Source organism: Peromyscus maniculatus, chromosome 12 (assembly GCF_049852395.1).
Source record: "Peromyscus maniculatus bairdii isolate BWxNUB_F1_BW_parent chromosome 12, HU_Pman_BW_mat_3.1, whole genome shotgun sequence".
Taxonomy (NCBI): Eukaryota; Metazoa; Chordata; class Mammalia; order Rodentia; family Cricetidae; genus Peromyscus; species Peromyscus maniculatus.
This window is the reverse complement of record NC_134863.1, coordinates 37,256,546-37,281,329: the sequence shown is the minus strand read 5'-3', so window position 1 is coordinate 37,281,329 and position 24,784 is coordinate 37,256,546. Positions and strand designations below refer to the sequence as shown.

The window sequence follows — 24,784 nt, the reverse complement described above, 5'->3', positions numbered from 1 at the left end:
TTAAGTCATCAAAAATCCTTAGTGTCTGCTATTCTCAGGAATTATTAAGTGTTATACTTACTTCTTGCCTGAACACTATAGACATTAGAAGGATTTCTCCTCCTCGGTAGTATTTTATGGCTCATGGCACAGAAGTGCACCTTACCTTTTACATGTTTCATCCATTTGTCTGTCAGGTACAGAATTATCACAAGTGGTAAGAAAGTAAAAATTGAGAAGGAAATAAGTCCATGACACCATTTTAGAGCTGTGATGTTAACTTTAGAATTACATAGGATCCATGAAGCTAATTATAGTCAAGACCATATTAGTCATTTTAACCTCCTATCAGTGTGAAAATACTCCAAGAAAGTTTATTTCAGACTTACTGTCTATGCATAAACCACAGGTAATCTAGGGAGCCTGGAGTGGTGGTTTCTAGGCTAAGATTCCACATTCACTGATTTTTTAGTATTTTATTAATGTGGACGCATTCACAAATACTGTTGGTATCAGCACATTATATGTGTGGCTTTTCAGGAGCTGAGTCAGTTTGGTTTTGGTGCTGGGGTTTGAACCCGGGGACCCTGTGTATACTGAGCACATATTTTAGCACTAGGTACAGGAGTTGAAATTTGACTACTCTTCTCACTTCTGTCTCTTCCTGCCTTCTAACTGGATTGCTTCTGGGTGGAAAGTTAGTTGGTACTATTTTAAGAAAGAAAAATAAATGATGGGCTATGTAATGATTCCTTCAGAAATATATCTAACACTGGTTAAATTATACTTTTGTGTAATTAGTGATTGAAAAGAACTGACTTTATTCTAGCCACCAGTATCCAATATCAGAATGAAGCAGATAATTAAAAGCAAATCATTAGATAGCAGCTTTTTAAGTCTGTTCTGAACAACTCAAAGAGAATGTCTAATTCACTATTTCTTGAGATTCTTTAGTCTAACTCCATGCAGTTCTGTCTACATTATAAACCCCCAGCCTCCTTCTTCTGTTGGAATTTTAGCACAGAGTTCAAAGAATGGATTTTTTAAGCTACATAACTACTTGTACTCATATATTTGGATCTCTTCTTGTTCTCTGTCTTCTTATTTGGCTCTACAAGAGGAAACTGGCTATTACTTCATTTGTAGCATTTCTTCATATCTAATAAACTGCCCTATACCAGGGTTATTCTAAAGTCACTGCCTTACAATGATAGTGAATTGTTCGTGAAGTCAGTTACCCAGTCCAACTGAACGTAATAGAGATTTGGGATAGAGGAAGGGATGCTTGGAAATCTGTTGACTCTGTCGCTTTGTTCTTCTCCCTGTGTAATTGATTTTTAAGCAATGAGGAAATTGTATAGCATATGGTTTGTGAAGAAGAAGAGGTAACTTTTGGAATAGGTGCTAGTTTCTAGGTCGTGCCAAGTTCAAAGCTTTTACCATTGTCCACTCATAATAAGCAGAAATTGACCTCGGCTAGTAAAAAATTGCTAGTAATTTTTTCTTTTGAGGCTGGGGATGTTTTTGAGACAGATTCTCATGCATCCCAGGCTGGTCTGGAAGTTGCTGTATGGCTGGTGAAGACCCTGACCTTCTGATCTTCCCGCCTTCATCTTCAGAGTGCTGGGGTAAGTATAGTATCCAGCCTAAGGCCTGTACAGACAAGGCAGGCATTCTATCAACAGGCCACATCCCAGCATCCTAAAAATGTTCTAAAACGCCACATAAGTAAAAACTTGAAGAATTAACCCAGATGCAATTCCAAAACTTTGGAAACAAAAAGGAATGAAAAGAAACTTTTAATGGCTCAATGTTACTTGGGAACTCTTATAGAGAGGTATCATCTGAACCAATAATTTACTAAGACTGTGGTTTTAACTTTTAAGGAATTAAATTTAGACAATTTTTGCATAAAATACAGTCAGAGCATTAAACTTGTGTGGTTTACGTTAGACCTGTGTTAAGTTCACACTGCCATTAGGGACCTATAAGTCTTAATTAGAGGTGACTTGATTGACTCCTGAGTAAGTAGTACAGAAACTTTTGAAGGTAAATATGGAAGCTAAGTAAGGTGAGATTTCCTCCTGGATTTCAAAAGACCTAATACTTTTCCTTATCAAAGTACTCATGATCCTTTTTAAATGGAGCAATTTTATTTCATGTTCAGAAGGGGCTGAAAACAGAAGTGGGCTGTTTTTATTTGATTTGTTACTTTGTGTGTGTGTGTGTGTGTGTGTGTGTGTGTGTGTGTACATGCAAGTTCATAGATGTGTTCTGATCTGTATGTGGAGGTCAGAGAACAGCATGGAGGAGTCAGCTTCCTCTTCCTACCACATAGATCTCAGAGATCAAACTCAGGTCCCCAGACTTGGCAACAAGCACCTCTACCCACTGGACCTTCTTACTGGTCCCAAACTGGGCTCTTTTAGATATTCTGAGCAGAGTGATTAACTTTGGGGAATATTTGTTTTTTGTTTTTTTAAAGATAGACTTCATATAAATGAAATTTCATACATTATCAGTTTTATTTTGAATGTGGTCATTTAGACTTGGTTTACTGTAGACAAGTTGTTCTGAGGTTCTTTTGACTGACAATGACAAGCTGTCCTCTGACCTCTCCAGACACACTGTGACACTGTCGTGCCCCATCCCAATAAATAAAGGTTTAAAAAAAAATGCCAGCAGTTAAAACATAGGCCATAATTGTCAACAACACCATAGTTAGAAATAAGAATTAAAGGTGTCAGTCAGCACCTGGAAGGGATTGAATCAAAGACTACAGTTGTGCTTAAAATCCTGACATGAAATTTAAGACATAGGGTTTTGCAGATCTTCCAAATACTTTAAATCATGTATGTCCCACCTGTGAGCGACAGACTGTGTGCATGCTAGGATGACTCTGGATGCCACTCAACATATTTGTAGATAACAGCATCCTGTCTGAATGTCAGAACATGAAACCTCAAGTCCTCTGCTAAGCTATGGAAGGGAGCAAGCAGATACAGAGACCCACAGCGAAATATTAGGGAGAACTTGGAGAATTGTAGGAAGAGGAGGAAGGATTGTAGGAGCCAGAGGGATCACCACAAGAACATGGCCCACAGAATCAACTAACCAGGGCTCATAGGGGCTCACAGAAACTGAGATCAATCAGGGAGCCTGTATGCACCTGACCTATGTCCTTTGCATATGTTATGGTTGTATAGCTTGGTGTTCTTGTGGGACTCCTAACAGTGGGAGTGGGGTTTATCTCTGACTCTTGACTGCTTTGGGGACCCTTTTCCTTCTACTGGGTTGCTTCACTTAACCTTGATATGAAGGCATGTCCCTAGCCTTGTTATGCCATATTTGGTTGATATCCCTGGGAGGCTTGCTCTTTTCTGAAGGGAAAAAGGAAAATGGAAGAGGAGTGATCTGGGGGAGGGAGGGACTGGAAAGAGAGGAGGGAGGGAAACTGTAGTCAGGATGTAATAGAGAAGAATAAATAAATAAGTTAATTTAAAAAATGAAGCCATCTCTGGCTTGCTTAGTGCAACATAAATGCTTATAAATAGCTATTATTCTGCAGTGTTTGGAACAATAAGAAATCAATGTGTACATTGAAGCATTTATAAAAAAAAATTGTATTGTTGAAATTCCTTAAACATTTTCAGCCATAGTTGATTGAATCTGTGAATGTGGAGTGTGAAGATAAAGGAAACTAACTATACTAAATTAATTTCAATGTACATATTGGTTGAGAAATCTTTAAAACACCAAAATGTAAGAAAAAGTTTAAAGAAACTGAATAGCTAGAAAAACTAGGAAATGTGTGTTTAGGGTACAGTGGTCATGATCAGTTTATCTGTGGGTAAACTGTCCTCAGTTATTCATCTACAGACACTAAATTGTTCTGTTTTATTATAGGTTTGGGAGTCTTCTACTTAGACTCCTTGGCAGTCTGTCAGATGAGTTTCCATAGCTACTAAGCTAGCATGCTACAAATTTCCTGCCCGGAAGCATAGTGGTAGATGTGGTTATCACACCAGGTCCCAGTGATATGTTTCTCATCACTGATTACATTTGATGTGACATGGTTCCAAATTAATGTCATTGGTAAACCAAGATGTTCATTTCTTCAGTCTCATGTACAGTGGTTTACTTGATTTAACTAGTACTTGTTGAACTGCAAATGTGTTCTGAGCCAGCAATTAGCCAATCAGTGAGTCCATTTTTCTTTTAAATCTTATTTTAAGAATAAATTAGGCCGCAAGTAACTTACATGTTTCTGTGGCCAGGAAGATTAAAGGATTAATCTTTTCTAAACATTACATTTTTATTATTTATGACTGGTCATAGGCCATGGCCAACTTGAAGGAGTTAGTTCTCACCACCATCTGGGGATCGAACTCGGGTCAGGTGTGATGGCAAGTGCTCTCACCCATAGAGCCATCTTGCTGGCCCCCAAAAAAGTTAATCTTGTAATTCAAACTAACATCACTTTATCATTGATGAGTTAATACAACCCCAGTACCTGGAGGTGGGAAAAGTTATCTGAAGTGATTCTTTAGTTTGAGTCATTGGTGTTGCTTTACAAATACTTTTCAAAACCATTGGATGAGTTAAGTATAAAAGTGTCACAACTCGCCATTGTTCCTTTTGTGTGATTAACAAATATGTACGCAACACATTTACATCAGGATCGTCTCCTGTGATGATTTCCATGGCAACCAAACAGTAACTTCGAGTTTCTATCAAATCATTTATCCCGACTTCTGTAACTTTCTGAGAAACCTAACTTGGGTCTTCAGCATTTCTAAGAATGGCATTCTTGCTTCTTCTCTGTCTTTTCCTACAGAGCCAAACTCTGACAGTGGCTTCATATTCCCCTCATTTGTTGAGTATAATTGTTGTATTGTTTTGTAACACAGGGCTAAGACCTGAAGGTGAAGACCCACGAAGGGAGATTCCATGAGCACTTGCTTTACAGAAGACTTTCTAATGATTAGGTTTATTTGAAAAAGGGGCGAATGGATCCCATAAGAAGTGGTGGTGTTAATGTTTGTAACCCTAGTTGTGGGTAAAAGAAGCTGCTTCTAGCTTGAGAATAAAGTATTCTCACTTATTTTTACTTATGTATATAGATGTGTTGCCTTAAAGTAAGTATATCACATGCATGCAGAAGTGAGAAGAAGGTGGTAGATGCCCTGGGACTGGAGTTACAGACAGTTGTTAGCCTTCATGTGGTTGCTAGAAACCAAAGTCAAGTCCTATGGAAAAGAAGCCAGTGCTCTTAACTGCCAAGCCAACTCTGTAACCCTTCTTGACTTGCCTCTGAATCTTTTTCTTTTTCCTGTGAGGAAATGATACAGATTTTCTCATATACCTGAATAACCAAATTAAGTTATCAGGACAAAAGGTTAATTTTGTCTCACTGTTGTAGAGATTCAGTCATTGATTGGTGGTAGTTCCTGTGTCATTCTCCTGAAGTGGAGAGGGAAGTAGAAGAGAACCTCTTTTCTCATGAACAGGAAGCAAAGGAGAAAGGGAAAGGTCCCACAATTCCATGTCATACCTCCAGTTAGCTAACTTCCTCCCACTAGGCTACCACCTCCCCATTGTGCCATCCTAGGGACCAATCCTCTGAAGCATGGGCTTTTAGGGACATTCACAATGCAAACACTTAGCTCATGAGTTGCCAACTGCACTCTTAGCAATGGCAGCACTACTCTACACGTTTTTATTTTGTTTAATTTTAAGAGCTGCTGCTGATTCCAAATATTGCTGGGTCTTCCTGTAGAGAAATAAATATAACACAAACAAATGTTAATTCAGAGAGGTGGTGATGGTGGTTTTTCCTAACCTTTTCAAGAAGAAAAGAACTTTCTTCTTAAAATGCAATTTATGCATTGGTTTATGATTGGTTACTTTTCTACTTCTGTGACAACCCACCATGACCAGGGGAAGTTAAAGAAGAAAGAGTTTATTGGGAACTTGCTTAACATTTCAGAAGATAAGAGTCAGTGACCATCATAATAGGGAGTATTGCAGCAGGCAGGCATGTTGCTGGAGCAGCAGCTGAGAGCTTATATCTGGTCCATAAGTCTTGGCAGAGGGGCGCAGGAGAGGAGAGTGCTAACTGAAATGGTGTGGGCCCACCCTCAGTGACAAAACTCCTCCAACAAGGCCACACCTCCTTACCCTTCTCAAACAATTCCACAGACTGGAGACCAAGTATTCAAACAAGTTAGCCTATGGGACCTGTCTCACTCAAAACAATATAATTTACAAGTTTGATTCTGTTCGTATAGATAACAAGCTAAAAATGTACATCAAATATCTTGAACATAGCTTTAACAACGAGTATTATATAAAATATAAAATCTGCTAGATGTAGAATATTTCTTAAAGTAAGTGTAGAAGAATGTGGATAGGTAAAAGTTTTCAAAATAAAATACTTAGCATTGTGGCAGTTCCTGTTTTAAGTTTAGAAGCATTTTACAATGACCCCAACTTCAGGCGTTTAATGGGCAGTGGTTTTTAGTCTGCCATTTTTATTAAAAGAAATGGCATGTAAATACATTTGCTTGAAACTTCTTTAGAAATATGATCCAAAATATTAGCTTTATTTGTATGTAGGAGCTGAGACATCATAAGCTACATTCCAGAATAGGTAGCTACAAGGTTGAATATGCTTGCTGTGGTTCCCTTTTACTGAGATATGATTGGATGTGCGGTATGCATTTACATACGACAAGCTAATTAATTGTACTAGAACACAAAAACAAGAACTATAAAAAGCATTAAGTTGGGCTTACAGTCAAAAATTAGTATTTTAAAGGGCACCCTTAAGAAAACAAAAATAGCTGGGCCGTGGTGGCACATGTCTTTAATCCTAGCATTCAGGAGGCAGAGGCAGGCAGATCTCTGGGTTTGAGATCAGCCTGATCTACAGAGCTAGTTTCAGGACAGCTGAGGCTGTTACACAGAGAAACCCTGTCTCAAAACTCCCCTTCCCACCAAAAAAGAAAGGCAAACCAAAGGTTAGGAAGAATATTATAATGTATCAGAAAAAAAATAATATCAGAATTATACATATATAAAAAGAGTTATATATGAAGTCATGCAACTCAATAAGAGAAAGACAGGGTGACTCCATTTTTAAGAAATGGAAAGACAGGGCTGGAGAGATGGCTCAGTGGTTACCAGCACTGACTGTTCTTCCAGAGGACCTGGGTTCAATTTCCAGCACCCACATGACAGCTTCAACTGTCCAGTTCCAGGGAATCTGATACCTTCACACCAATGCATAAATTAAAATTAAATAAATTTTTAAAAAGAAATGGAAAGACTTATGTAGCTATTTTTATCAGAGAAATAAATGTGTTGGTAGCATATATTAAAGGCTGATACATTCGGCACCATTAATCAGTAGAGACATATAAATAAATCAAAGTGAAAAGCCAACTGATTGAAATGGGTGTCTGTGTCACTGCTGGTTAAATTGGCTAAAGCTAAAATGATTGACTGAACTAGGAGTTACTATCACAATAATGACTCCTGATTTATCTTGTACAAGTTTACTCTTCATTTTGTTTATATAAAGCAGTTTGTACTTGATCTCCTCCATTATTATTAACCAAGTACATGCATTATTCTTATTTTCTATTCTATCTCAGAGAATTGCATATAATTGGAAGCCCATCTGTCATTGTTCTTAGGGTATGGAGGGGCTAATCTTCATTGTCAGCTTAGGTAGATTTAGACTGATCTAGAAGACTTATCTCTTAATGTGTCTGTGAGGCATTTTCAGGAAGATTTAACTGAGTATAAAAGCTTCCTCTGAATGGGTTGTGGCACCATCCTGTGGGTTGGGCTCCCAGACGGAATAAAAATGCTTACCACCAACATCCCTGTCTCTGTGGACTTGGTGTCACTTCATGCTCCTGTTTCCCCACCACGATGGACTTGATCTCCTTCAAACTATATGCCCAAGTCAATGCTCCCTTCTCTGGGTGCCATTGCCAGACAGAGAGGAAAGTAACTAATACAGGAGTTTCCTTGCCCCTTCTGCCATTATGGTTCTTACATCAGAGATCTATAATGGTCAAGGCTTGGGGCTCCACAAAGTGACTCTGTTCTCTACTGCTGAATAAACCTGTTCTTTGTGGTAGTTTCCTATAATTATTGGCAATCCACTTTTTTGTTTTTAATGTGATAGGATTGTTAGCAGATTTGCCAAAGGAAAGCCTTAGAGCATAGGACCAATCTGAAACATGCACTAGAGTGAGATACCATTTGAGATCTCATAACCCAGTCTTTTTTCTCTCGGTAAAAGTTCCTCTAACACTGCCCCACCTCAAAAGCTAGTCCCCGTGCCTTTATTAAAACACAAAATAATACTTTACCTCCCAAGACATTTTATTCTGTTACTCATCTCAAAAATTGTGGACTGAAGAGATGCACTGTCTGCTTTTCCAGTGCCAACATGGTGCTTCACAAGTATCAGTAACTCAACTTCCAAGGGATCTGACACCCTCTTCTGGCTACCATCAGCACGAGGCACCGTCATAATACACAGACATACATGCAGGCAAAACACCAGTGCATATAAAATAAAGTTGCTAGGAAATTAGACATCTAGTTTTCTTTCCATTTTTTTCTTTTGAGACATGGTCTATGTAGCCTAAGGATGACTTTGAACTTGTGATTCTCCTTCCTCCACCTTCCAAGTGCTGGCTTATAGGCTTGCACCACCACATTTAGATTTTGGTGTTGGGGACCAAACTTGAGGCTTCCTGCATGCTAGACAAGCACTCTACCAACTGAGCTACATTTTCAGCCCCTCCCAATGTCATGAGTCACTGTTGTAATTGTTATAAGTCTTAATATTACCTTGGCATTTTAAGCGATAATTATTAAGAATGTGTGTATATTTTTGAATCTGTATGCTACTACTGCATACCTTAAATGCTTACAATACCCCTTTAGGAATTGTTTATATCTCTCAGAATATTTAATGTCCTCTTACTGACTTTTACCATTTGGGGGGGGTGTTGAGACAGGGTTTCTCTGTGGTGTTTTGGTGCCTATCCTGGATCTCGTTTTGTAGACCAGGCTGGCTTTGAGCTCACAGAGATCCGCCTGGCTCTGCCTCCCGAGTGCTGGGATTAAAGGCATGGGCCACCACCGCCCGGCCCCTTTTACCATTTTTTTAAACCAACCTGAATGTTCCTTTTTGCCCTTTTCTTACATAATGTAACATATCTTCCTTCTGTGGACTATCTATCAAAATACAGTTTAGTATGTGGCATATTTTGTTTAGAACAAAATAGAAAACATTGGGGTGGTAAATTCTAAAATAATTTAGTTATATTTCTCTTTCCTAATCCCTATACTTGTAGCTAAATGATCTACTTTGTGTGTGTGTGTGTGTGTGTGTGTGTGTGTGTGTGTGTGTGTGTGTGTGTATTTCCTTGCCTATGTGTGCGTGTATGCATGTGGGATATAGCCAGCTACAATCCTTATTTCATCCCTTTTAAATTCAAGCACTTTCTATGCCATCATACTTTATTAACTTAATTATCTTTTCTCCTTCAAATATAACCTTTATTTTAGATTAGTGTTTCAACATGTTGCCAACTTTTCATTTACAATCAATATTCTGAATTTCTTACTTATTTTAGGGCCCTTTGCTAGGATGAGAAACAGTGAAACCAACTCAAAGCAGAAAACAGGAAATGATGTGACCTAGCGGGTTAGTTATCAAAAATGGGATCTGTGCTATCCTCTTCAAGCTTAAAGACAGTCTCCTGTGACCCCCTAACCATCTGTTACATGACAGCAACAGAGAGCCAAGGGGTTGCCTTAAAACCAGCTTGGATGCTTTGTGTGTGTGTGTGTGTGTGTGTGTGTGTGTGTGTGTGTTAATTAACATGGCTACTTTGCATAAGTATCACCTCTAGTACACAATAGGAGACTCTAGTTATGGAATCACAAATTAATGATAATTAAAGTATTTTTCTAGAACAGTATTTTGGAAATTGCTTGGTTTTAGTTGCAACCAAATATGTTAAATAAAATGAAAGTTTCCTCTGAGACGAAATTATACACATAAAATGTATATAATATAATTAAATATATTTAATTGCTTATTTTTATGTAGACTTTTAAATAATTGTTATAAAACTTAAGTGATCCTATTTCGTTTACTATAATAACCAGTTCTTAGCTATCCATAATGAGAAGACAGTAAAATACAGATAATTGAATTCTACCAGTAATTCAGAAACCAGTAACCTGAACCCATCCTCCAAAAGAGCTCTTCCTGAGCTACTGCACATGGCTCCTGCAGCACTAGGTAAGCTTGGTTATTCCAAAGGAGCCAACAGTTTCTGATTTGGGGAGCTTATAGGAGACAAGCATTTATTGCTGTGCCCAGGGTCTGCTGCAGTTCTTGGCAGTGACTCAAGGCAGCTTTCTCTGTTAACTAGCTAGGTTACAACAGTGCATACTTCTGCAGCCACTGGGGCCAGCCCTAGAGCTGTCGGGGAGCTTTGTCCCGAGATTCATTACAGCTTTAGGTGCATTCCTCCTTATATGCTTGTGTGGTTTATACCTATCACATGCCTTCAAGAGCATGAGAGAATGTCATCAGAATTCCCAGAAAGAGAAGGGACCTACATATCAGCAAAGAATGCATATCTAACAAGCTCCTTTTCTGATCCTTGCCCATTGTCTTACGACATGGTCCATGAAGAACAAAAAGATCAGCCCACCAGCAAGTTGTCTGCAAATAAACTCAGAACAAGTTATCTGCCCATTTTCTTTGTAGAGATTTTAGAAGGATCTCATCGGCCTGGAACTGGGGCACTGCGGATGCTTTCCCAAGCTGGAACTGAGGGAATCAGTTTTCTGACGTTATGCCTGTGTTCCTGGAGATTTCTGAGTCGGTTATTTTCAGGTTTTTCGTGGCTTATTCAAGAAGCACACACATTGCAAATTGGCAAGTACAGTTTATTAAAAAGCCAAGTGATAGTCCAGGTCAGACATGCCACAAATGAGCTATGCACTCAAAGGTATCACCAGTTGCTATAAGGGGCTTCCTTTTAAAGGATCCAGAAGCAAGAAGAGTTGGTTGCTAAGGGGTATATGTGGATGCATCTGTTTGATTGGCTGGCTTGATTATGTCAGGCTTTGTGTACTGAACATGTCCCTTCTTATGATGCATCTACTCTTAATCATATGCATGCTTGATTATGCATGAGCATAAGATGGTTAGAACAAGACTTTTCCTTAGAAGTTCATTCACTCAGTGGACAGTTTGCCTTATTGTGCATGTATCCAAAACTAGTTCAGACCAGATCAGTTCCCTGCCTCCAGTATCCCGATCTGTTCTGGATATATCTGAATAGAAACTGTCCACCAAGAGGGGAGTTACAAAGACTGTCAGGAAGTAGTAATTTATTCTATCATTTAAAGTGGGATGTATCTGCGGTTTGGTGCAACTGTGTTCCCTGGGTTGATAGCTGTTATTTAGAGAGGTGTGGGCATAGCCTAAACCAAGTAAAGTCCCAGGTTGCTGAGCTATTATTGTGATTGCATACCGTGCTGCTTTTTGGTACCTACCTGATGTTTATCTGATTTGAGATCCTTTGATCCCATATAGATTAATATCTGCCTTAAGAGTCATCCTGTTCTTTATTTGGCCTGGGAATGATGGAAGGGGAAAGTAGTGAAGATGGGTTGCTGATAAAAGGTACAAAGTATTAGTTGTTCCTTTACTACCCTTCCCTCCATCAGTCCTACATGACTACACTCATGCACATACTGGCTTCATTAGTGGGCTCAGTATGTTTTTTTGTTTTGTTTTGTTTTGTTTTTAGAACACTTGACGTTATGGAATAACTTGGAATCGTAGTGTTGGTGATAAGGGAGAAATTGGAGGAGAGGGGGTGGGGAATAGACCTGATCAAAGCACAGTATGTATTTATGTGAATTCTCAAACAATAAAAAATTTTAAAGTTAAAATCTTTTCTCACATTGCTTTATTGTAAGCAGTAGTGTATACTGAGCATTACTTAGATAGCAGGTGCTGTTTTAGTGCTTTACATAAGCTGTCTCATTTCATCCTTGCCGTCACTCAGGTCAGAATGACTGTCTTCCTATCGGTAAGGAAGTTGAGACTCTGAGGATTGTTAGAGAAAACTACTCAACAATGGATGTTAAAGCATGCCATGGACAGGTTTATGTAGAACAACCAGAATGGGAGTCCCACTACAGCAGGAAATACAGGGGAGAAAATTAGCATAAATATGAATACAATAGGATAAGGGAGAAGCATAGGGAAGAACAAGCTGGGGTCAGTGGATAGAAAATCACTGCGAGAAAACAAGGGTAAGGAAGATCCTAGCAAAACTGACCCAAGAGGATACTTGCTGAAGTCAGGTCTGGGTAATGGATCAAACACCACCTGGCGGGGAGGGTGAAGACCTATGGTCTCAAAGTTAACACATTAGAGCAGTGGTTCTCAACTTTCCTCATGCTGGGACCCTTTAATACAGTTCCTCATGTTATGGTGAACCATAACCATACAATTATTTTGTTGCAACTTCATAACTGTAATTTTGATACTGTTCTTAATCATAATGTAAACATTTTTTGGACATAGAAGTTTGCCAGAGGAGTCATGACCCACAAGTTGATGGTTCTCATCACTGCCATTAGTGGGTGAGAAATTTTACCTGACTGTCTTAGCAAGGATGGAGGAAGTAGATTCTATAGGACATGCACAGAGAAACCTAAGATAAGGTTCTGAAAGAAGGCTGAAGTTCAGTCAAGCTTGATCTCTCGGGTCAGTTTTCCCAAGGTCATAGATAGTTCCTGAGCTTGAGGTTTTCTTTTCCTAACTACCTGCCAACTGAGGGAGCATATGTTAATCCTAATTATAGCATCCACTTATGTCGCAACTTAAAATGAAAGGCATTCTTCTAAGTGATTTAAATGTATTAACTCATAATCCTCATAACTACCATGTGTGGCACAGACCATTGTTTTCAGATGAGTGAGCTCCTAGAGTTACACCACCTCGTCAGTGTCAGTCACCTGGATAGTGGGAGTAGAACCCAGGCCAGAGCCCATACTATGATCATTGGCTTGTGAGTCAAGGAATATGGATTTAGATTCATGGGTTAGTCTCCCACAGGTGAACCCTGAGCAAAATGCTTTTACCTCTCAGGAGCTCCATTTGCTCATAGAAGAAGAGAGGATGTTTGTTTCTAAATAATTCCTGACGGCATTTGTAGACAAGTCCTGAGGTTCTTGCACTGGTATTTTAGAATTGCCAAGATGAAAAGGTCAGGGTGAGCATGCACCTTCTGATTCGTCAGCTGAGGACACTTTGAACCTCTGCTGCTCTACATCCTGCACCTTCTGAGTTTGTGCCCAGAAGACATTCACCTGCTACAATTTAATACATGTCCTTTCCCAGTGTATCACATGCCTAGCTTCTCTGTGGGACACAGCTCCATGCAACTGTGTGTGTGTGTTGGCACTGAAAGCTCTTGTTCAGGGATATCATATGACCCTATTATTCAAGTGGATGGACCCTCATAAGGAAAAAAAAAACTCTTAAAAACCACTGACATGTTTGCATGTGGACATATGCATTTAGTGTATGTGTCTATGCATGTCTATGACATTTGTAGCAATAACACTAAAATGTAAAAGGCATGGGTTTTTGTTGTTTTTTTTTTTTTTTTGGTTTTTTTTTTTTTTTGGTTTTTTACAACAATTCACCTGGTCATCCACCTTGCCTTGGTAAAGGTCTGTTATACAAATTTGTAGTGAAGTACTTAAGGTGACTTCTTTTTTATAATATTACACGAAATAAGTAAACATGTAGGCATTTTTCTGGATTTAGTCATTTAATATTTAGTGCTGTCTCTTCCTTTGAACTGAATACAGATCAACTATAATATTTAAAAGTAGAGAAATTGATGGAGCTGGAGAGAAGTTTTAGCACCCACATCTGTAATCTTCTAGCTGCGTAACTCCAGTTCTGGGACATCTGATGCTTCTCCTGACCTCAAGGAATGCTCACACATAGTGCACATAAATACAAACATGCATCCAGACACACATGATACACATACATACATGCACACATACGTACATACACCTGAATGCTCATGTACTTGAAATAAAGAAAAATGTGACCAAGATATTGAGGATTATTGTTATAGGCCTATTCTTCTGGTTACATGGCCATATTTTATGAGCTTCTTTATACATTGTACTGTAGATGCTTTAAATCCTAAACTCTTTTCCTTTGTGTATGTAGCAGCTGCTGCTTGCCATGATCTCCTTTCTTCCTTTCCACACTCCCTTGCTCTTACACCTCCTGCTTAGCACATGGAGCTGCTCATATGTTAAACACCGTGCACACCCCTTGTTATTGTGATGCAGAATCCTCAATGTCGCTAAGTTAAATACATGGAGATATCATGCACATGTTTAAATTTTGGATTAGGAAAACTAGAAATAAAAATAAAATCCTTTTCTCCCATGTTTACACAGTAAAAGAGTCTAAAGTTAGCCTTGATTGTATTCGACATGAGAGATATTTGGACTATTTAGCATCATTCTTAATAGTCCCATAATATTCATTAGAAAATTCTCTACCACAAATTATCAGGTGGATGCTGTTTCCTTTTCTCCTGTCCTATTGTTCTGCCCTGCTGTGTACAGATTGGCAGCTTCGTGTTTTCTGTGAATTCCAGGGTGAAATTCTATACTACTCTTTGAATCCTTGTATTATGTTCTCAAACTCCCCAAAGCAGGGTTTCAGCAAACCACTCCTAGCTATTTTGAGAGAAAGGTGATAATTTTTGTAGCTTTCAAAGCCTCTCACATTGAATATGATTTCTTCTTCCTCTACTCCAAACAGCTTGCATACAGATGCTATCCACATTCTTTTGGGGGAGGGGAAGGGGGAAAGACTGGCCAGAGCAAACTATGATGCCCTTAGTACACAGGTAGAGCGGGTTCTCTTTGATGTGTTACCAGCTCTGGGTCTCTTCAGAAAGGGAGACCCGTCACTCTTCTTTGGTCCAAGCTGCTTCATCTCAATTAACAAGGAAGGTCGATTTCTGGACCTGTGTCTACCCCTCCTCTTCACATGAGGAGGTTTGTCATGTGTTAACACTTAGGCCCCTTTCTATTCTGATATGTTTCAGGCTGTGGGCAGCTTTTACTTCTTCTGGGTCGTTTTTTCACTTGTAATCATACATGATCTTTTTCATCAGGATTTTTCTATGAGGCCCGTAAAGCCTTGTTCCTTTCTTTCAGAGCCTGGCAGCGTTAGACCTTCTACCCCTTCTTCTTAACCTCACAGTCATTTCAGTGTCTGTAACATAACCCAGGGATTTCACACCTTTGTCCCCTCCTCAAAACCAGTCATTTCCCCAGCAGCCAGGCCCCGCCGAACAGGCCCTCTTCCCGCTGACCTGGCATTCCTCCTCCTCCCTCTGCACCTTTGTGTTCCTGGATGGAACTTGACCCTGCTTACTCTGAGGTTCATTTGTAGTAATGTCTCTGTTATGCACACTGATACCCTTCGACGCACAGACACACACACTTTGGCCCTGCAAACCTTTATTTAATAGAATAAAAAGTTTGCATTGGTCAATACTTTTTCACATGCCTTCTGCTTCCATGGGTTGGTTTAGGTCCATTGGTAGTTTTTGTGTCCCTTCTCCACACCCAGCTGTCAGTGATCAAACCCTGCATTCTGAAGGACAATTGGAGCCTAGTCATTTCTGTCACCACCATCACCACCACCACCATCATCATCATCTTCACCATCAGTCAGACTAGAATCTCTCAGGTCCTATTCATTGTTGTTGTCCCAACCTCCTGTGTGGGTGATTCAGGGGGCTTGGGCCTCAAAGTGATCTGTGTGATCTGTGTGATCTGACCCTACTATGTACCTAGTTCAGTGCCTCCAGCGCTCCCTGTGACCCCTCTCTCCCACCAGTGGGTCCTTGCTAATACTGGTCAGCTTCCTCCTGGGATTAACTTATATCATGTTAAGAGAAATAAGCCAGGAACAGAAGGACAAATGCTACAGGTTTTAAAATCTCATAAGTAGAATCTAAAATAGTGGGTCTATTACAGGTAGTTGAAAGGAAGGTACCAAAATGAAGTTTGATAAGAAGAATGAGTTCTAGTCACCTGCAGAATGACAGAGGAACTACAGTTTATTTTTTTTTAAAAAAAAAAAAGTATTACATGTCTCAAAATAACTAAAAAATCGAATAGTTTGAAGATTTCAATGCAAAAGAAGACTAATTACCCTGATTTGATTGTTGCATATACATGTTTATAGTTGTCAATTATATCTGGCCCTAATAGTTTCAGATATTATGGGCCTGCAGTGTTCAGAGTACTATGATAAATGAGGAAAAGAGAAAACAGAACACTGGTATATGGCTTCCTTCCAAAGTGACTTTCTTTGTTAACTATTTAAAAGAAGACCCACATGAATCAAATTAAAAAATTCCTGGTGATTGCAGGCCCATGAGATCTTTTCAACACTCTTAGTAAAGAGTGTTACAATGTGAGGCTTTGTAGGCAACTAACTATGAATTTCCAAGCTACTTCCCTTTCATGGCTTTTCACGAATAACAAAGCCAACATTTATATCCTATTTCAAGCCAGATTTCCCAAACACCCCAACATTTGTCTTTCGTACTATCTGTATGGGGCTGAGGCACAGGCTGTTTCTGCTTCAGGGTACGTATATTATGAAATGAGGTCTCCCCAGCGTGGCCAGTACTAACCAGACTCATCTGCTGGCTTAGGCTATGCCAGCTTGTGCAGGAAGTGGGGTGCACTAAATTGCTGGGTGAATATTCCACTAAGCATTTTTGAGTTGCTGTTCAGAAGCACATGTAGTCCTCTGTTAAATAATGGAAATGCTTATGTCCTAACAGAATGACTGAGTCCTCTCCTCTCGAGTAATAGAATGTCATCTTGCAATGGCATTTACTAGTCTCAGACTAAGTGGATGTTCTTATTTGCAGTGCAGCCTATTTTAGGAGCCATAGTAAAATACTCTGACTCTGTTTGGTCAAATGAATTATGTATGTATGAAGAGAAAAGGCTTTTAGCTGTCATTTATTCTTGGCATGCAGGATTTCTTGCCTCAGCAATAATAACATCTAATAAAGTAGTGCCGCTGTGTAACAAGTATGAATGCTGTAGGGTATACCGAAGATAAGAAGAATGCTTGACTGGCTTCTGTTGTTACTAGGCAGCATATGTCCCCTAGAAGAATTCCTCCCCTTGGTGTTGTCACCTGATTGACTTTTCTCCTGAACCACCAGTGTAGGTGTTCTCATACCAGTGACTGCTGCTGTCTGCTTGTACTTGCCTCATGAGCTAACCTCCAGCACAGGGTTCCTTTCAATGGGAGGAACCATGAGGAAGCGGCATCCGGTCTCAGTGTACTACCTGTTGACTCAGGTCCATGGATATGCTCACTTAGATAGTCGATTGAAGATGAGGCTTAGGACGGCTCATATTAATGAATTAATGATCTCTGGAGGGGAATTGCTGTCGGTTCTTATTTTAGGTGAGAGAATTTTACCCCTCTGTATAAGAGCCATCTCTGACATAGCTTGAGGCATATGCTTCATCAAGAATATGATTAGCATATGAGGAAAACTACAAAGCAACTCTGAGCATCAATCTTACAGCATTCTGATGTAAATACGTGGTATGTATTGATTGTGAGAACTAGTCTCTGGCGTGCATACCCTCTTTGTTCCCTAGAAATCGTTACGCATGGGTGGAGGGGCATTTTAGAATTGCATGTGGGGGACTAGTTTGCTTGTAAATAATTTTCTTTCTCATCTGTCCACTTTAATTAGATACTTGCTTTGCATACATATTGCAACTTAAGTAAACTTTTGCTATCTTGTGTATTTTAATGCAAGGATTGAGACTATAACCCAAGATAAGAAATTTCATTAAATATGTCTTATCAAATTTCACTTTAAACATTAAAATTCAGAGTGTCTACTCAGCAGAAGTTGTGCATTTATTTACCCTTGAGAAGTAGGAGCACAACTTTCCTTCTGGATGAGGCATTTGTAGCAACAAAGCTCCTAGAGTCCTGTGATAACTTCAGAAAAGTCCTGTGCCACCGTATGTGATACTGTACCTACTCTTCTATCTCGAAAAGAAGCCTCATGACTTAAGCCTGTGTTTGATAATATTACCATGAGGTCATTTCTTCCTTTACTGTTTCATTAAAATCTGTAATATCCTGAGTCAGGGAATTAAAGCTATTGAACTTTAAGATAATAACTATATCTCTTTGTAGTATAAGCAAACAATCCAAAAGAGAGAGAAAATGCACTCCAGTTATTTTGAAGCATTAGCCTACAGTAGATAACCACTCTGTACCTACCCAGGGATGAGTCTCATGATTGCTCATGAAAAGCCTTGTCTGTGTCTTCCTTCCAGAAGCCATAGCCCAAGTAGGTGTTGTGACATCACTTATGCCATAGCTTCTATCCACTCAGATAAAGATGAACCAGAAGAAGTGGGAAACTGGCAAGGACTGAGCATTTCGGATCTCTCCTTGAATTGTCAGCCATCTCCCCTTTCATGTTCTGTTTTTGTTTTGTTTTGTTTTTGTTTTTGTTTTTTGCAGTCAACTTAGGAAAACTAGGCAGTTTCATATGATGGTTGAAGACACAGATTTTGATATTACACCAAAATGAATCTAAATCTTAACTCTATAAATGTGGAAATTGCTTGGTCATTCTAAGCCTCAATTTCTTCATATGTAACATGGGAACATTGATGATACTGCCTACGATAATAAGAATATATACATCTAGATTTTCTTTGCCAAGGCCTATCTGATCATAATTCTTGGCATAGGTTTGTTTTCAGGAAAATACTCATTAACTGTGTATGGAACTTTGATTTGAAACCTTTATTTAGTCTTGAATTGCACTGGAGAGGGCCAGAGTAAAGAAAGAATCTTTTGCATTTCTTATAAATTACCTGTGTACATGTACCATAGCCAAGACTGGTGATGTCTCTTTTACCAAGCACATTACTGAGCCAATCTTTGTGTTCTCTTTCTCTCCTGGTTTTTACTTTAATAATACTCCAAAATACCAAGGATTGAGAACCTGTTTTTGTGGAGTTTCTTCCCTTTTATATCCCCTGTTCTTTGCAGAAAGTAATTCAGAACTTTAAGGTTTCTAGTACCAGCTGGCATTTAGTGTCCCGGTCATCTCCGGGGACCCCTTACTAGGTGTGGGACACAGAACAGATCCTGTGTGTCAGAAGCAGCTCTTCAAGGATTTATTGAGCCCTGTTCCTTGTCAGAACCACGTGGAGCTTGAGAGTCTCTGCCAGTCTCTTACAAAACTATGAAGAGTGCTGATAGATGAGAACTCTTTTAAAGTATTTAGTGGTAAACCTAAACTACTTGACATTTGGAAAGAAGGGCTATATGCAAAGAAATCTCAAGTATGTGAGAGTCCAGTCCACATAGACTTTACACAGGTAATGTGTGTAATGTGGGATGGCAGTCTGCAGTGAGCATGATTGACTGCAGATACCAAAGAACCAAGAAGTAATTTTAATAAGATAAGGGGAAAAGTCCAAACTTAGCCATACAACAACTCTCCAAGCATTCAGAAAATACTCCATAAGCTTTTCAGAAGCCTTACATCTCCAAAATACTTCTGTAATTATAAAAATTACTTGGAAAGTTGAAAATAAAAGTTGGACATTGAGTGGTCCCTGAGCTTGCTGGTTAATTAAATGATAAGTCCTATTAGTAATATCTCTGGTCTTGATTCCAGTCTGTCTTAACAAAGGACATTTTATCATCTGCCATAGGCCTCTTGCTATCATTCATGAGCACTGGCTGTCAGTTGATGCCATCCAGTCTCTAAGGTGCTGAGGGTCTATTGGAATATGAAGAAGAGACAGTCTGTGATAAATTCCCATTTGGGTAATTGTCATGAAAGTGTAATGATTACCTACCTTGTAGAACAGGTACCGGATTAATGTAAATGCTACTCAATTAGAACCCCATCTTTATGGATATCGCTCTTGCAGGATGATCAGCTTCTCAAGCAACAACTCAAAGCAGTGAAAGGGAACCTTTGGCTAGCACTTTTATTTGAGATTTTTGTTGGCTTGAGGCAGGGCCTCTCTGTAATGTATAGGCTGGCCTTGATTCCTCAGTTCAAGTCATTCTCCTGCCTCAGTTTCCCAGGTAGCTGAGATTATAGATATTCTTCACCACACCCAGCTAGGTTTTGTTTTCTTTCAGAGAGGAACTTAAGGCAGGAGAATATCATGTTTTGAAGAGTCTGTACATTTTGAATTATGTATGATAGCTAGTCTTTATGTATTTCTCTATTAGCATAGAGAAACCATCTGCAAAGATTAGCAACTCAGTCATTAAAACACAAATGCACATTCAGATATATTAACAGAAAAGTTTCTGCATCAGAGATAAGGTTATGACTGAGAATTTACTTTATTGTGGCAGATGCCAGAATAACTTCCCAGTCTACTTCATCTCTTCACTTGAGTTCCTCCTAAATGGGTAACTATGATAAAATAGAATACAGATTTAAAACATCAGCTTCATTGAAGTACAACTTATGTAACAATGCTGCATTTTAGGTATAAACTTTGATAAACATTGCCAGATGCATGCATTCTATAGCCCCTTCCCCAGCCAAGACCATTTCAGTGACCTGAAGCATTTCTCACATAATGTTCATCCTCACCACTACCTTTCACACATGTACCTTCTATCTCCAGCAAGCCCTGATGTGCTTGCTCTTGCAGTACATTAGGTCTGTCTTTTGTCAAGACCCACACATGAAAGGAGTCAGTGTGCTCCTTTATATTCAATACTCTTGGTCAACATGTTTTGAGATTCATTCATATTGAATGAATATATATCTCATTGCTGAGTAGTGCGTGTGTGTATGTATGTATATATATATGTATGTATGTATGTATATGTATATATATGTGTATGTGTGTGTGTATATATTCACAAACTTTTAAATTCACATAATTGTTGAGGACTGCTTTGGTTTCAAGTCTAGGAGTTTAAAGTTTGAGAATAAACTGTGGACAAAATCCATTAGCTGATTTTCTTATGTTGTCTTTGGAACCCAAGTGATGCCAGTCGCACAAGAGGATTCAGCGTGTCTTCTTTCTCCCCATTTGCTGAAGGAGTTCAGGCTGGTATTAGCTTGTCATTATGCAAAGAATTTCTTTTGTATCTTGAAGACATATGTCATTTCATCTAGGTTGTTGAAATATTAGCATCAAATTGTTTATAACAGTGGTTCTCCACCTTCTTACTGCTGTGACCTTTTAATACAGTTCCTCATGTTGTGGTGACCTTCAACCATAAAATTATTTCTTTGCTACTTCATGACTGTAATTTTGCTACTGTTATGAACCATAATGTAAATATCTGATACAAAGGATGAATGATACATGCAACCCCTTTGGGATTTGCCACTCACAGGTTGAGAATTGCTTATTTATAACATTTTATCCTATTAATTTATGTGGGATGAGTGCAGAAATGCCAATTGTTTTCATTTTCAAATGTCTTTATGTTTGCTGGGATTTTGTTTGGTTGGTTTTTTTCAAAGAGTTTCTGATTTTTCTAATTTTTCAAAGAGGCAGTTTATGGTTTCATAAATTCTCAGTTTGTTCATTCTTACTGATTTCCCATTATTGTTGCTTCATTCCTTCTTCCCTTAGGTTTAATTTGATCTTTTGTTGTTGTTATTGTTCCTTAAAGAAAGACTTTAGATGATTAAGATGTTTTTCTACGAATTGTCTAGTTATAAGCATTTAAAGTGGAAATGTTTTAGTATGAACACTTAAAGTACAAGCAGTTCTTTGTTTGAAATCCCACACAGTTTGACAGTTTTATTACATTCAATTCAGAGTATCAGGCTGGGAACTGGCTCAGTTGGTAATTTTACAAGTGCAAAGACCTACCTTTGATTTCCAAATTCCTATGAAAAATGTTAAATATGGTGGTATGCCCTTGTAATCCCAGTCAGTGCTGGGGAGGGGGAGACAGGTGGATCCTGAGGCTCCCTGGCCAGCCACACTGACCTGATAGATGAGCTTCAGGCCACTTAGCAACTTTGTCAAAAAGAATGTGGACAGTGTCTCTGAGGATGATACTCTAGGTTGTCTTCCGACCTCCAAATATTCACCTCAACAAATAAATGTGTAAACACACACACACACACACACACACACACACACACACACACACGCAAATATTCACCTCAACAAATAAATGTGTAAACACACACACACACACACACACACCACAAACAAACAGGGGGTAGGGTTGCAGTGTTTTCTAGTCTCCCTTGTTGTTTTCTTCTCCAATCAATGAATTATTTAGAAGTATGGTTTTTGTCCTTGTAGTTTTATTTGGTTTGGTTTTTTGTTTTGTTTTTTCCGAGACAGGGTTTCTCTGTGTAGCACTGGCTGTCCTGGAACTCAATTTGTAGACCAGGCTGACCTCGAACTCACAGAGATCCACCTGCCTCTGCCTCTGAAGTGCTGGGATTAAAGGCATGCGCCCCCACACCTTGTGGGAGTCTGTCAGAGCCCAGTCCAGCTCTGACCTGCTCTCACCTTTCAAAGCATTCTTGGGTAGAGGAGAGAGGAATGAGGAAATATTAGGTAGAAAGATAGAAAGAGATGATAAGAAAAACAGAGACACAGGATAGCTTCAGGAGGGCCCTGGGTCAATACCCAGTCATCCAGAGCTTTATTCAAAAGGACTTTTTATAATATGCCAAGGGCAGAGGCAAAAGACTTCCCCCTTGCAAGATCAAAGCACACCATACAGCCAAGTGTAGCCCCTTCCAAACACCTGGTAAACATGCCCCTGGCCAAATAATCTCATTATGCAACCCTGCTGGGTAAAGCAACTTTGTTAGGTCTTACTAGGAAGCCCCTGTGGGCCACCACAACACCTGGCTAGAAGGATGTTTTTAAATCTATAAACATTGTGAAATTTTTCAAGTATTTCATTATTAACCTCCCATCAATTTTCTAGTGATATATGCATACATATCTCCAGTGAGAATTAATGGCTGTAAAAATGACTATAGAATCTTAGTTCCTCCATGTTGAGACTTTAAGCCCCGGCAGATGATGTGTCTTACAACACTGATGTAAATGTCATTGTGTGTGGTGGATTGTAGTCCTCTACAGATGTCACTTAGGTCAAGGTAGTTGCTAGAGTTGGTCAAGTCTTTTAGACACATAACAGATGTTCAGTTGATAGGAGTACTTGTTCCAACTGTGTATTCGAGTGTGTCTGTGTCTTTTAGCTCTGTCAGCTATTCATAGATTTTGTAATTCTATTGGGTACACAAACACTGAGGATTGATTGCTTTGCTGTCTCCTCTTTATACCACGGGTCTTTTTATTATTACCTGACAGTTTCATACATGTATATAATAAATTTCAGTCCTTTTCACCCCCTTTTCATCCCCACTCCTTTTTTTGTGCTGAAACACTTCTTCTCAACAAGCCTCCCTCCTGCTTCCATGTCTCTCTTAATGTATGTGTGACTCAGAGTTTAAACAGGGTTGCCCACATGAACAGGGGTGGGAGGGCTTTCACTGAAGCACAAGTAATTCATCAGTGACTAACCACTGAAGAAAGTGACACCCCGTCCTCCAGCCACTATTACACGTCAATAGTCCCACAGTGGTAGGTCTTCATGAGTCCTACTCTTGCTCTCTACTGGCTTGCTTTCATAGTGCCAGAGGGTTCACTGCACAGGAAGGAACTCATGCCTGCCTGGTACTGTAAACCTGGCTAAACCTGTGTCTGGGGAGGTCCTAGGCCTAAGGGAGAACCTGCCTCTACTGGAAGTGAGGCCTCATGCATCTTCCCTGCTTCCATATGAAATGTGGAGGGGTCCAGTCTTGGGCTGGTCATCAAAGCTATAGTAAGTTCATGCGTATCAGTCATGGCCTTCTCAGAAGACACTTTTGCAGCTGTCTTCCCCAAACTCTGGCTCTTGGATTCTTTCTGCCCCCTTTTCCGTGTTGTTCCCCGAGCCTTGGGAATGGGGGCAGAGGTGACACAGATGTCCCCTTTGGTGCTGAGCACTGCACAGTCACTATTTCTCTGCACTTTGACTAGCTGTGAGGCTCTGTATTAACCACTGTCCACTGCAAAAAGAAGCTTCTCTGAAGAAGGCTGAGAGCTGTGCTGATCTATGAATAGGAAGTGTTTAGAAGGCAGGTTGATAGTATGTCCATTTAGCAAAGCAGTAGAAGGCTCTCCCCTGTGCCTGTGACCTCCCAAGCCACGGGCTCTTAACCGGGTTTACAGAACCAGGCATGAGTTCCCTCCTGCGGAGTGAATCTTCTAACATCATGAAAGCAAGCCAGTAGAAGAAGGTAAGCTTCCAGCTCAGTTCCAGCATGATTTTTTCATGTTCTGTGACCAACATTTGTAGAGTCTTCAGCAACAGGGTACCATCCAATTCTGATGTACAGCCAACAGCAATGGCAATAGCCCATTTTGAGGCTCGGGGCCTCTCTGACTAACAACCTGTATTGCTGGCACTCAGCTTCTTGTTTAATAAACTGGCTTCCGAGAGAACCAGCATTTCCCTGAAACACTGATCTTTCCTACATCTGTGAAAGTTCTCTTTTTTTTCTAGTAATTTTCCTTGTCCTGTAATCATTTGGACTGATATTAG

The 24,784-nt window shown here is 39.5% G+C and overlaps 1 protein-coding gene across 3 annotated transcripts in view; it reads left to right on the top strand.

Moving 5' to 3' along the window:
* Window positions 1-24,784, top strand: part of Nectin3 (nectin cell adhesion molecule 3) — a 124,490-nt gene that overhangs the window by 87,097 nt on the left and 12,609 nt on the right. The window contains exon 8 of one of the 3 annotated variants that reach the window (XR_013043758.1): window positions 9,645-9,715. The exons of the other annotated variants lie outside the window; for them this stretch is intronic. The gene's annotated coding sequence lies outside the window, so the exon portion shown is untranslated. The remainder of the gene's footprint in view (window positions 1-9,644; window positions 9,716-24,784) is intronic. 3 annotated transcript variants of the gene reach the window in all.